Genomic DNA, 14,332 nt, shown 5'->3' with positions numbered 1-14,332 from the left:
TCTCCTTCATTAAGACTTGATTAGTCCGTTCGGAGCTTAAATCTTCATGGATTAACATGTTATGTGTAGATGCTAATGGTGCTAAAAAGTATTACTTATCTATAGTACGTCTGAAAGTTACTGGTGATTTATACCACTTAAACTATCGGGAATTTATGAAGTTGATTAGTGACCATTGATACAAAGAGATCGCTTGCAGATGTTATCTAGTATGTCATTTTGTATTTCTGTAGAACCTGGATTTCTCGGATGCTACGCAGGCGATCGTCGTACTTTTCAGGATTTGGATGTTTCCTGTTTTAACGTTCATTCTGATGAAGAGTGTGTGTCTACATGTAGAGGGAAAATGGAAATCATGACATCGCTATTGTTAATGAAAAGAACTGCATATGTTATCAATCAGAGGAGTATGCCCACTTTATTTCCAGCTTGAGCTACACTCATTCTTGGACACCTCAAACCGAGGCAAAACCAGGCCAGGAAGTTCACTGTTTGTATAACCGTATCAAAAACATTTGACCAATGTCATCAAGAAATTGTCCTATTCTCATTATTCTCTTTAGTTTATTAGTTCTCTTTTAGTTCATTAGTTTATGATCATGTTGATAACACGTCATATTCGCACTGGTTTTCAGACTGTGTTACCCTATTGCTTTATCACTTACTTCTGAGATACAGTCCTGCATTTCTTAGTCCTTCAAAGAACATTATCATTATAAAACCATCGCCGCTAATACGGCTGATAAGAAACTTAAACGTGGTGGGAAAAGCCGATTTACAGTACATGTGTATAGCATTGACAAATCCCAACAGTTGCTACTTATGGGTTTAAGTTGGCAGGTAATTCTTTCAGTTATGATATGCCTATCGGTCCAGCATAGTGATCACACGGGTATAGGGTCAATGTTCACTTGGACAATCGTATCACAAAGCTTGGACATAAAAAGGAGGTCTGGATTATTGTCATGAGGGTTACGTCAGAAATGACGGCGACAGCGGAAGTAAATGATTTTTAAGTGACGATACAAAATCTTTTCTAAGTACTGTTTTTATATATCTTTTTGTGGTAAAATTATTCTACAAAAAAATAGACATAGCATGTTAGAAAATAGAAAATAGAACAATATAAAATAATACACGAAAACAGTACAGAATATCAAAAATTATTATATTAACAAGATGTAGTGTTTTGTATAAAAATAATAGTACATTCAAATTTCAACTTTTCTCTCCTTTTTTCCGACAGTGTATGTCGGATTTGGAAAGCATCCTGGTCCCGTGTGTAATGGTTATTGGGATTCTGACATTGCGAACATTGGATCTGACATGACTCTCCCCTGTATGCAGAGTTTCTTCCGTATCAGCAGCGCGAACCTTTTGTGTGTGAGACCACCCGGATGGTCGACTTACTTCCCGGTTTGGAACTCGTCAGTCCCGTCTTGCCAGGCAGTCGATAGTGCACGAAACGGTCTGTTTTACAAAGTCATCTTACAGTATGTCATTATGAATAATAAAAGAATCAGCCCCCTTTTTAAGTTTATAGGTGATAGTTTAGTAAGAGACAGTAAGATCACACTGATTACGTGAAGAACAGATATCGTGCTGCTTGGTGTCGATGATTCTACCACCTGACGGCTGGCACTGCGAATCCAATGCCCATCCCTCTCCTCCATAAATAGAAAAAGAAAAGAATCGTTTTACTTCAACCTTGGGGAAATCAGAAAGTGAATGAATAAATGAATAAATGAATAAATGAATGAATGAATGAATGAATGAATAAGGTAAAATAAGTAAATAAACAAATACATCCCTCCTATTCTCCTTCCGATGTATATTATAATTATTACGGAATGAGGGAAATTCGTGACACGGAATCATTTCACCATCACACGAAAACTTAAAGTTATAACAACTTTATTCCTCCCTCTGAATTCCTCGGACGGCATGGTCCCAGCGTCACTCGAAAATGAGCCATCTTGACTTTTCACAATGGGCCAAACAGGCCACACCTCCTTTGTATAAATGCATATTCATGACATATCTCCCCCACAGAAGAAAGTTTGCCTATCTTTGATGGTCAACACTTTCTAACAAAAATAAGAAATGAATTATGCGCTACTGTATTCAATTTACTTACTTATAATGCAACGTACAACGTATGCATGTGTATACTGGTACTTTCCAGCTGGATTATCAAACGAATAAAATCGTTAGCTATACCTGTACTACCAAGCTGTACTAGCTACAAACGACCGATTAAACACACAGAATCGATTACTTCTGATATCGATTAATTTCGTGGATCGATCAACACTTTACATCGATCTTCAATAGGCTGGCGCTGTACCCACTCTATACCGATACAACTGTAATCGATCATTACCTCGCCAAATATAATCTGACATTCTTTAGTATCGCCTTTACACCTATACAAATGACACCATTAAACTTTCACTGGTTGGTGCAAACGAACACTCTTTGTAACGACATTCATATCTATGTGAATATTCATGACGGCAATGGCATGCTACGTGCGCGACGGTACCTGTACGCAAGTCGCTTAATGAATATGCATAAAAACGAACGAGAACGGCCTAGCACTTACTACGTTGCTACGCAACAACCTCATTACCTATGTCGGAATGCGGATACCTCATTAAATATGTTCGCACTCTGAAAACGAATCATCATGCGACGTATACACATAAACACAAGCATTACAGGTGATTTACAGGGGTGACAACGTCTGTATGGTTCCCAATGCATGGAGTATCGGTAATATTCACTCAAATAAACTCAAGTTATGTATGTTATGATGCAAAACAATGTCACAATCCTGCACTGAACTATAAACATACAATAAACATATTGTAGCTGTGTATGACAATTCAAATGTGTACAAAACATGCATACATAATGGTAATGCACTAAAACATGATAATTATACCTCATGCCTCATGCTTAAAACTTACTGTTCTAAAAAAGGTACATGTGTGTACAGCTTGTACTTTCACCCATGTACTGTACATAATTATTCATGAAAAATATGAAACATACAAGTGTACATTAGAACAACTGGTTCACTTTGACATTTTCTTGCACACGTGAAACTTTCCATAATCTGCTTCTATAAAATATGACTTTCTCTGTATGCATGAAAATATAGCTGTCTATGTATACATGTACTATCATTATACATTACACAAAAAATAATGCTTTACACACATGTGATGAGTCAATCTTTTCCACGCCATAATCTTCCTAACATTCACCTGGAATTCGCATAGATTCGCATAGAATCTTTGACTCATCATACTGACCTTGTATCAGTATGACAATAGGAAACAGAAAAACATATTTCTGTGACACACCTCAGTACAAATCTTATACACGAAATACACTTTGAATCAACTTCTGACAGCTCAAAAATAAATAATATTTCTGACACAATTTTGCTTCTATTTTTTTTTTCATAAAGAGAAAAATACTACCTTGAATTTCCAAATGGATGACCTTATGCCACAAATTGTACTAAACAGCATATATGCATCTTCGGGTTTTACAAGCAAATGAACTTTGGAAGTTAAAACTCTTTCTGCATCATAATCTGCATCTTTTCTTCATACAGAATTTGGTTGTGAAGATGTGAACTACTGTATAACTGAATGCAACATTCCTTTTGTGGGTTTATACCTGATTTGACAAAATGTGAAATCACAAACCGAAAAAAACATTTACTTCTGTATGATCTAAAATTTGTTTACACAACATGACTATACATTATGTTCATCTTTATGACTGCATGCATAGCCTCACAAAAATGATAATGTTGACACATAAATATCAAATTATACGCCTGGTATGCAAAAAAAAAAAACAAACAACAACAACAAAAACAAACATGTGTATCATACACCAACACATTCCAGTCAACGTCCATTTTTTCGCTCTTACAGAAGTCTGCGTCCATATCATTTATGCTCTGGAAAGCGCATCAGCGATTATGTTGTCCTTTCCTTTGATGTGGGTCACTTTCAGTCCATATGGCTGCAGAAACAGGCTCCATCGAAAGAGTCTCTGGTTCTTACTGCGAATCTCTCCAGGAAAGTCAACGGGTTGTGGTCTGTATATACAGTTACCTCAGGCGAGTTGCTCAGGTACACCTCGAAATGTTGAACTGCTAACACCAGACCCAAGCACTCCTTTTCTATGGTGGAATATCTCCGCTGATGTCTGTTCAACTTCTTGGAGAAGTAGCTGACAGGTTTCAGGAGACCAGATTTGTCCTTTTGTAGGAGTACAGCTCCAACCCCCACATCGCTAGCATCCACGGCGAGCTGAAAAGGTGTCTCGAAGTTTGGCGCCTCCAGCACTGGATCCGACATCAGCACCGCTTTCAGTCTGTTGAATGCTGTCTCACAGGCTCCTGACCAGTCAAATTTGACCCCCTTCTTGAGAAGGTCCGTCAGCGCGGCTACCACATCACTGAAGCTTGACACAAATTTACGGTAAAAACCGCACATCCCAAGAAAACAGCGGAGCTCTTTCTTGGAGGAGGGGGAGGGGAAATCTATGATTGCCTGGACTTTGGCACTACGTGGAGACACACTACCTTGACCTATCTCAGACTCTGACAATTGATCAAGCAATATCTCTGGATTAGACATCACCTTGGAATTGTCTACCCTGGGAATCATTCCAGACTTGAAGTCTAATTCAGGCAGACTCTCTGCATCACTGGGTACATCATCCTGTACATGAACCACAGCAACAACAGAAGAGTCATTCATGCTCTTACCACCTGCATCTGTTTCTCCCTGTGCTTCAATCGAAGCAGACTGACTGAAATTTGGCTCAGAAAGAACAGCTTCATCCATACTCTCACTCGTTTCTGCGAGAACTGTACCGCTAAATGTAACATCCTGGATAAGAATCTGTTTGCCACTGAAATCGCTTTCATCCAATGACAACTGATCTGCGACGAGAAGAGTTTGTGTGGCCCCTGTATCTCTCAAAATGGTGACAGGAATCTCATCACCCCTACTGAATCTGACCACACCACAGGACACAAAATCCTTGTACCTCTCATCAATCTCATCATCATCTTTCATGCACTGAGTCTGAGTTGCTACACTCTGACTCATTCCATGCACTCCACTTGACACACGTACAAAACCATTTGGCTCTGACTTCTCTTGTTTTCCAGCATTTTTCAGCTTTAGCTTAGGGCACTGGGTTTTTACATGTCCCTCAGACTTACAGTAGTAGCAAATGAGCTTTCCTTCATTCCTAACACCACTACTCTGCTGAGCACTACCACTTGCTGAATGAGCATCACCAGACTTCTCTCCCTGGGAAAATTTCCGCCTAACAGGGGGTGACCTCTTCACCTTATGCGTTAGCTCATAACTGTCAGCCACCATCGCAGCAGACTTTACGGTGGATTCCTTCGAGTCGTTTACATGCGTCCGCACGTCAACTGCCATGCCACGTTTGCACTCTTCTAGGAGCATAATTTCTCTCAGAGCCTCGTACGTAAGATCTACCTTCAAAGATCTAATCCAACGATCGAAAGCGACCTCTTTTCTTCTCGCCAATTCAACATGAGTTTCACCTTCGGATCGTCTCATGTTACGAAATTGTTGTCGATATGCCTCTGGCACCTGCTCGTAGGACTGCAAAATTGCATCTTTCATTTTCTCGTAATCGAATGCATGTTCACAACTCAGAGAGGAGAAAACCGCCTGGGCCTTACCTGTCAGCACTTGCTGAACTAACAATGCCCATTCATCCTTCGGCCACTCTAATCTCATTGCTACCCTCTCAAATGTGAAGAAGAATGAATCTAAATCCTTCTCATCAAATTTAGGCATCAACTTTGTTCTACTTGCCAAATCAGAACCAATCGACCTCTGACCTCTGTTCTGCATAGAGTCTCTAGCCTGCAAATTTATTGCTTCAAACCGCATCATTTCCAACTCCATTCTCTTTCTTTCCATTTCACGCTCATGCTCTGCTGCTCTGAGCCTATCTCTCCGTTCTTCCAGCTCTAACATTTCCTTTTCACTCAATTCCTCTCTCTGACTCTGTGATTTAGGCCTACCTTCCCCTTCTTCTTCTTCTTCTTCTTCTTCTTCTATAATCTTCAAAGGGCTATAAAATGCAGCCTATCACGAAGATGAATACAACTTGTGTGCACGATGAGAGGAGGGGTGTGGGCTTAATCACAGGGTGTGATTTTGAGTGGGTCATTAAGAGCTCCTTGAACTGCTCAGGTGAGGCTGCACAAACTACAGAGCTTGGAAGTTTGTTCCACTCAGGTATGGATCTCTGGGCAAATGCAAATTTGTCGATGTTGCCCCTGGGACGGTATGTTTGGAAGCATATGTCATGATTTTTCCTGGTTTTGGACGAGTTGATTGTGAAGAATGTATCTGGATGAATTGCAACAGAGTCGTTCATGATTCTGTACACCATAGTTAATCTGCTCACAGTACGTCGTGAAGATAGGCTGGGCCATTTCAACTTATTAATCATACTGGTCACACTGCTCGTTCTTCTATAATCAGCTGTGACAAAGCGAGCTGCCTGGCGTTGGATCCTTTCCAGTTTTTGGATGTCCGAGGCCATGTGTGGATCCCAGACACTACAGCAATATTCTAGATGGGGTCGTACAAGGGACTTATAGGCTGCCTCCCTGAATGACTGAGGGAAGAACCTTGTGTTACGCCGGATGAAACCAAGCTGTTGATTAGCTTTCATGGAGATTGCTGAGATATGTGATGACCACTTGAAGTCATTAGATAACGTGACACCAAGATATTTAACAGACTCACACTTTTGAAGAGCAGTGTTATGGATGTAGTAGCTGCAATTCATTGTGGATCGGGAGGGGCAAAATCTTACTACGAAACACTTGCTGGGGTTACATGACATCAGCCAGGTGTTTTCCCACTGCTGCAGTGCATCAAGATCTTTCTGTAGTATTCGGGAGTCTGTGCTACTGCTGACTTCGCGGTATAACATGCAGTCATCTGCGAAAAGTCTGGTTGTAGATGAGGTTACTTCAGGCAGGTCATTTATGTAGAGAAGGAAAAGTGTAGGGCCCAAAACGGAACATAATAATACATATTGGTTCTTAAAAGAACTTCATGGAAATGGAAATTGAGGGGCTGCTAAAAAGCGAACTTGTAGATTGCAGTCCCCTCACTTACGTTACATTACTACAATACATTAATTATATATGACTTTATAACACAATACAACGATACATGTACCGTACAAGCTAATCATTGAAAGTATACAGTTTTCATTCAATCAAATCGGATAGTTACATGAAGTACAGTGTATACGCTTTCACATGTATACACATACACATAGACACAGACATACACATACACATAGACATAGACATAGACATACACATACATACATACACATAGACATACACATACCTTTGATCTCTCTTGTGATGTAAGGTATATTGAACCTTGTACTACTCATCTTACTAGGGATGTGCTTTTCTTTCAGATAAAGCAATTTCGATTTCAGGGCTTCCCAGTTCTGATTGACAGAAGTAGTGTCAGGATGATTACTGAAGTATTCATCAGAGAAGGACAACAATTCCGATCTAATCTTGTCAAAATCAGCCTTCTTGTAATTGTAGACTCTATGAGCATGTGCTTTCTGGTACTTAACTGATACATTAAAATCAACCTGAATAATGGAGTCATGATCACTAATCCCTGGGATGGGTTTGACCGAGTCCACCAGAGTATGATTACTGGTGAACAGGAGATCTAACATGTTCTGCTGTCTTGTTGGAAAATTCACAATTTGTAGAAGATTATGACTGCTGACAATGTCGAGAAGTAGGTTACATAACTGTTCACTACTTTTATATACCCTTACTGAACTGGGCTTTACTGAGGCAGACTCCCAGTTGATGTCCGGTAGATTAAAATCACCAGCGAGAATCTTATAAGCATCACGAGGAAGTTTACTCATTGAGGTCTCGAGTCCTGGAAGGCCGTGGGGATCATTGTGATGAGGGTTATAAAAAGTACCCAAATACATATCTCTGCAGCCAGTAAACTTCAGCTTGACCCATAATACTTCGCAGTCAGCGTCAAGTTCAGGGAGGGGGATGGCTAGCAGAGTTTTCTTAACAGCAATAAGGACGCCCCCATGGCTGTCTTTGCGGTCTTTCCGCCATATATCATACAGGTCGATGTGTGAAGGAAAGAGTTCTGAATTGCTGATAGAGTCATTCGCCCAAGTTTCAGTTCCAAATATTATATCAGGGTTAACAGAATGAATAAATTCAGTAAACGATTCAATTTTACTTCTAAGGCCTTGAAAATTAATTACAACAGTCCTGAGTTTACGCTTGTGCGTTTGATTTGACTTCTTACTTGTAGTACTAGATGGAGGGAGCTTAGTCTTGGATTTATCTCCAGTTGTTGGGGAAGACGTTGCCAATGGGGTGAACACCGAAGACTCATCACTCGGAGGTGAGAGGGGTGAAAAGCTATTTGAACATTCAATATCCGAAGAGCTACTAAACAGTGAGGATGCAAAGGGGTTGAGTGCGCATGCGTCTCAGATGAAGGGAGACAGCTTGACATCAAATCGAATAGGTGGGACTGATGTATTCCGGTGCACAGTACAGCTCACATGGGGCCAGCTTTTGCAGTCGAATTTTACACTTTTTCTTAAACACCAAAATAAAATAAATGCTCCGATAACATGACGGGGTAAATGGATTAACAAAACCTTGAATCCATTTCAACAAAAATTTAACAAAAAAAGATAAATTTGAACGAAAAAACGGGCGCCGCCCGGAGCACGTCCTCCTCTCACGCGCAACACAAGCTCTTAGCTCCCTTCACTGTCTGACAATTCGACAGGAGGCACAGTGCTTAACTGGCCGCTTAACTTTGCATGCTTAACTACAGCATCCAGAATCTCTGCTTTACGTGTGCAACCGGTCAAATCTACACTTAGCCTACCAGCTACAATCTTCAAATTATCCTTGACCAGCCCTTTCAACCTGGTCACGGTCAAACCATGACCAACGAATGCTTCCACATCAAAATCGGCCATGATAACTAGCAGCTGCGTATGCTATGGCTACGTAATACGACCGTACCAAATGGCAAAATACACACCACCAAGCGCTGTCACAGCAAACGAATGGCAAATTCAGGCGACCACGAATGGGTCCGGGAGACCAAACAAATAATAGTAAACTTAGTCACAAAACGTCATCTGCAACAAAGAGGCATACAATCAACTCCAGGTCACCTTAACCTAGAAATGGAGGCAAATTACACCAAACGCCCCACCAAACGATTGTCATGCATCATCCAGTGCAGTGACCACAAACGTGACTACAATCTACTCACCGCATCAAAATGCGTAGCTGGGACAAAGCCAACGTCTCCCCAACGACGATACCGTCGACGAACCTCAACATCCAAACACAACATGACTTGAATGTCCAGTTCCTTTGGACAAGCCCCCAATTATTACGGAATGAGGGAAATTCGTGACACGGAATCATTTCACCATCACACGAAAACTTAAAGTTATAACAACTTTATTCCTCCCTCTGAATTCCTCGGACGGCATGGTCCCAGCGTCACTCGAAAATGAGCCATCTTGACTTTTCACAATGGGCCAAACAGGCCACACCTCCTTTGTATAAATGCATATTCATGACATAATATTATGTTATGCTACGGGGGCTGCACGCAAATAAAGCTACGCTTATGCTGTAGTCCCTCTGTATTATCCATTGACGTATGCTTTGTTGTACTTTTGCTGAACATTGTACACAGGCAATGAACAAGAAAATACTCTGCGAACAACTTATATTTATGTTTGTACATGAATATATGTACAATGATGATACAGAAACCAATAAATCAAATCAAATGAAATCAATTAATAAATGAAGGGGTCGGTGCAATATAGTGCTAACCCACACTTCTGTCAAAACTGATTTACATATATTTTCATAATCCTTATCTTTCACTCTAACCTCCGTGAAAATATCATATTTGAATTCAACCAATAAGATGGTAAAAAATGCATGCATTCATGTTTTATTAATGTACAATATATGGACTTTCTAAACATTCAACAGCGATTATCTCAAAATGACCATTGTGTGGATTAGCACTATATTGCACCGACCCCTTCAAATAAATAAACAAATACATAAATGAATAAATAGATGAATAAATAAATGAAAATGAGGCGCAACAAAGAGGAATTTCATTTCTTTCAGGACATTGTTGCACTTATTCTACAACTGCCAGATAACTGTCAAAATAGGCTTACTACGAAAAAAGAATAATAAATGAAAAAGATTACAAAAAGCCCCCCCCCCCCCCCTCGCATGCCCTTCTTCCCACGCATACGCTAAACCAAGGCGGTGCCTCTGTAAGATAAGCCTATACTATTCTTGGTACGGATTCGTTATATCATAATGGAGTGTGCACCTAAAATGAGCACGCATCATTATACTGTTTTGCAAGTGGTCGTCCTTTTATAACGCTTTAACTGCTTTTTAATGTCCATATCAAAGTACCAAACCAAAAAGTGGGTGTACAATATGTGCTGATGTTATCCACGGTCAAACTATCAGAGGGACGTATCCTTTTTGCTGCAGGTGAGAGAATTAATCCACATGATGCATTTGATAAGTGCATCAAATCTGAACACTTTGTCAGAGAAATCTGTCAGCTTCTTGTTGTACTATAGTTCCCTTGGTACAATCGAAGTACTTGTGTGGTTCTGTTACAGATAATGAGTGTCACTATGCCAGAATCTGCACAACGCCACCAACAAATATAAAAGGCACTTCAAGTGAGTATATTACAAGGAGCACAATAAGTGTGTTATAATCTATGAGCTAAAGTTATCAAGTCATGTGTGTGCATTTGTAGGTTTTTTTTTTAATGAAAAAACCAAAACAAAGCAGAAACATTTGAAATTGTTTCTCTTTATGACTTAATAGTAATCTACTGCAAAAAAAAAAAAAAAAAAAAAAAACCCAAAAAACTCAAGGATCAATCCTCTTTTGAGAGAGCTTTTCCGGCTTCAAATACAATTACCATTAAATAATTATGTTAAGATCTTGCCTATTGTGTCCAAGACACTTACTTGCTAAGCCCCCAATTACATTTCTGAACTATAGTATTTACATATTTTGATAATGTCACTATGCCAGAAGCAGCACAACACCATCAACAAATATAAGCAACACTTTATGCGAGTATTGCAAGGTGCACACTATTATGAATTACAAAGTATTTATGCGCTTGTTGGAAGGGCAAGGTTCGTATCAAAGCAATGTCAGTGGATGTGTGTGGTGACGTTCTTTCACAACATCAGCAAGTGGAAGTGTAGAAATGTGGTAAAAAAGTTAAATCATAAATCTTACTTGCTGTTTACGGCCAATATTAAAGGGATAAAATTTTTAGCCAGAAACACAGAACAGGAGTGTAGATATACGTCACCTTACTGTATAAGATGGGCACAGAGGAGCATATTGCTTTCCGATATATGACCGTGTGGAGACGTGTGGACTTGTAGAAAATGATAATCCTTTATTTCTAGCATAAATTGACTTTTATCCAGCCACAAGCAGTATTACTGTAGCACTTACTTAATAGAATTCATTGCTAGAAAATAGCATATTAATTTGATTTTCGTGACCTTTGAGCGTGACCCCAGGCCTCAACTTTCACCACTATCATTTCAGGCAACTAATGTTGCATTCATGATACTAAAATCTTCTCACTCAATATTATTTCATGTCGATATTCCGAGCTATAAAATCGGGCCGGAAATTGCAATTAGATTAAATAACAGTAACATTTGATCTGGACTTTTGATCTCTGAGCACTGTCAGTTCAATGCCAAAAAAAAAAAAAAGTCAATGAATTGTACTATGTCAATCATCTAAACCTAAGCAGGGCTTATATTGCTTGTCTTGACCGAGAACTAAGAACATCCACTGTTTGTCTGTTTGTTTTTACAATATGTGCTTTGCAAAAACTTAACAAAAGTTAGCGGTCTCGTGTTTCCAGATAATACAGTTTCATTTCATGACGAAGGTTCAATCTGATTTATCATTTTTCTGTTTCTTTAGGCCGCAGACAAAATTAATCGCACTGATTATTGGAACCCCTGTCTGTTTCGATGCCATGATGCTTGCCATTTTATCCATGGCTTTGTGCTATCATCAGTGGAAGAAGTGAGTGTGACAATAATCAATTCTTTCAGTGTCTTTGTGTGTGTGTGTGTGTTTCCATGTACATAAATGTACACATATGTGTATGTATATATTTATATGTATAATATATGCTAATTTACAATGCAAACATTATGTATATTGCAAGCATTGATTTGTAACGAAAAGACGAACACTGTCCCAATGTCCCATACAAACGCCGCACTATACGCACACACAAGATTATCAAACGAAGCGAAGGGCTATGGAATTTAAAAAGTCGTTCAATATTTGTAAGTAAACATTAAAAAGAAATCAGTTTTGTGCGATTTTATGTATCGGAGTTTCAATGTAGAAATTTATGAAATTAAAGTCAAAGTTAAAGTTGTTCTCACATGTAACAGTGTTTTGATATATTACAACGTATTCCACAGAACCTTTTTCTCGTATCCTTCTTTTTGATTAATAGGAAACGTGGGCGTCAAGAAGATTCAAATAAATCAGATACACACTCATTGCACTCTGTCAATACCGATGCTCGCAAGGTGCATTGCTCTTTGCCGGAACGTCCACTCAACAAAACTGGCGACGCCATAGTTAATCAGCAGAGCGAGGATCACGTCTACCTGAACTCTGCAAAGGTAGTCATCGTATATTAAATCGTTAAGATAGTAGGTCGTTACTTTACGACCGAATTCTAAAAAAGTATTTAACTCTTTGTTTTTATGTTTTAAAAGACAATCGACTTTGAAAATGCAAAATTCTCGTGTAGAACTTCCATGTAAAGAATGTTTCCCTGTAAAGTTGACTAAAACTTAACTCATATAGCAGCCTATCAAGGGAGGAGTTTAGAAACATTTTTGGAAATTTTCTAACACCCTAAAGCTAATGGAGATGAAATCGGTAAATTGCCCGCTGCACTAAAATTCGTTAAATAAAGAGTTTTAAAAGAGTAAGCCTCGTGGTGTCATTTATTTTCACTAGATCTGGACGACAATCTTTATAGCAGTAAACATGTTGTACACATTGTTCAGATAAATTGTGTATCAATAGAATTAAAGTTAAAGTCAATGTCGGAAATCGATACTATCCATCAACATGCTTTCCCCTATTCTTCATTTGCGTTTGACAGGATCGCAGCTTTAAATCGGAAATGATCAACGATCCAAAAGAATCTATTTCCCGGTCTCTCCATGACGTCTCACATCGAGATAGTACTAAAGACATCACGGAAGACATCGCGCAGTGTCAAGGCACGACAGCTGATGCCAAGAAAGAGCATTATATGGACATGACCCAAAATGTGAAGAAAAAGAAGGGAGATGTCAAGTTTGTTGAATGTAAAGACTCCTCTACAGCTGAAAACGACGTTGATGAACACGGTTATCTGATTTCCAACGTAGGCACAAGTAGAGCTACGAATAGCGAACCTCCAGAAAATTTTGAAAATGAAAAGACTGGTAACAACTTTGACAGTGTCCAATCACTCGGAGAAGCAATGGACAGAGGTTTAACTATCCATTCCAGACCAGCGGATAACGCTGGTAGATGTGGGGTTACATACGAAGAGATTCCATCAACTTCGGACCAATCAGCACCCATTAGAGAACCACCACGTGACCGCGAGTACTCGACTATCGAGAGAAATAATGATTCTCTTGCGACAGGCCTGAACAATACTCTGTATTCTGTTTCAATATACTCACGCAAGGAAAGAGAAGAGCACGATTTGGACGAAAATGGGTATCTCCTTCTTGAGGTATGATAACGCTGGTGAAATCATAAAAGATCAGAATAAACTTGGACTAAGTAGAATCCTCCCTCGCTCCCCCTATAGCAGTCAAAGAACAAATTAATCTTCACAATCCGAAGTGCTCGGAAGGTCAGATCAAAGTCGCCATGTGCGAGAACATTCCTCTTAACCTAGAACTCTGGAGATGCTTTGATTTCTTTTTACCATTCAGTCTGAATTATGAGGTGACTAATGCAAGGGAATTTCATAACTCCATTAATGCAGCAAATTCCTGAAGAAAAGACCATTTGAAACCAACCTGTGTGGTCTGTGTAGTTTTCATAGCATTTAGGAGA

General features: G+C 39.4%; 1 protein-coding gene and 2 pseudogenes across 1 annotated transcript in view; 2 read left to right on the top strand and 1 right to left on the bottom strand.

Moving 5' to 3' along the window:
* Positions 1-14,332, top strand: part of LOC140239873 (uncharacterized) — a 137,580-nt gene that overhangs the window by 76,958 nt on the left and 46,290 nt on the right. The window lies entirely within an intron of this gene.
* On the bottom strand, positions 3,976-6,056 carry LOC140240175 (uncharacterized; annotated as a pseudogene).
* LOC140240174 (uncharacterized) lies at positions 9,417-14,100 on the top strand (annotated as a pseudogene).

The sequence above is a fragment of the Diadema setosum genome, chromosome 16 (genome assembly GCF_964275005.1).
Source record: "Diadema setosum chromosome 16, eeDiaSeto1, whole genome shotgun sequence".
NCBI classification, from domain to species: domain Eukaryota; kingdom Metazoa; phylum Echinodermata; class Echinoidea; order Diadematoida; family Diadematidae; genus Diadema; species Diadema setosum.
This window is presented reverse-complemented; position numbering and strand designations above follow the sequence as displayed.